Here is a 1,049-nt window from a genome sequence, read left to right as displayed (position 1 = left end):
CCAAGAAGAAAAGTTTAAAATGACAGAAAGACAGGTTTATATAAATTATTAGACTAAATGCTCAATCTACTTGTGGTACTCCAGTGTTTGGAATCAGACCTCTGCATATAATTATAAGCTATGTCTTTCACCCTCAGGTGACCTTGGACAAATTTCTTACCTCCCTTTGCCTGAAGTTTCTCATCTGTAAAATAGGATAATAGTAACTTCCTCCTAGAGCCATGGTGAGCTTTAAATAACATAATACATGTAAAATGCTTAGACCATGGTGAGTGCTCAATCAGTGAATTCTAACTTTCCTACCAAACTTGTCTTCTCCACGAAGCCTTACATAATGGAATATATAGTTCTTTAACTCTTCATTTCCTTTAGGGCTTATTTACTTAGCCCTAACTTACATTTTGAATGTTTTTTGATAAACATTATTAACAGAGCTACATAGGTCATTTCTTGTTTTTTTTTTAAATTATTTTACATTTATTTATTTTTGAGAGACAGAGAGAGACAAAACATGAGCAGGGGAGGGGCAGAGAGAGAAGGAGACAGAATCCATAGCAGGCTCCAGGCTCTGGGCAAGCTATCAGCACAGAGCCCAATGTGGGGCTCAAATCCACAAACCATGAGATCATGACCTGAGGCAAGGTCAGATGCTCAACTGACTGAGCCACCCAGGTGCCCCTAGGTCATTTCTTATATGTACAAACACACACACACACACACACGCACACACATTCTTTTCCTAAGTATATTTTTAAATTTCCCTAGGACAGGGAGTGAGAAATTTGCTTGTGTATAATCCCTCATCCTCCCACAGAGTATTGCTCTGCACAAGAACACACTTAGCACTAATAAACTAACTTTTCGAACTAATGAATTGGCTTCTTGATAGCACTATTTCCACATGCAGAAGTAAAAATAATTTATAACCTTTAATTACCTCCTAATTTCATTTAACAATTGTCCCCTAAATGTGCCTAATATACTAGAATAACTGCCATGTTGCAAATCAGTTTACCAAATTTTCAGGATCTGAGGAATTAGTGTCTTAG

Source organism: Crocuta crocuta, unplaced genomic scaffold, assembly GCF_008692635.1.
Source record: "Crocuta crocuta isolate KB4526 unplaced genomic scaffold, BGI_CrCroc_1.0 scaffold1321, whole genome shotgun sequence".
In the NCBI taxonomy this organism is placed as follows: Eukaryota; Metazoa; Chordata; class Mammalia; order Carnivora; family Hyaenidae; genus Crocuta; species Crocuta crocuta.
Note: the sequence above shows the minus strand (reverse complement) of the source record.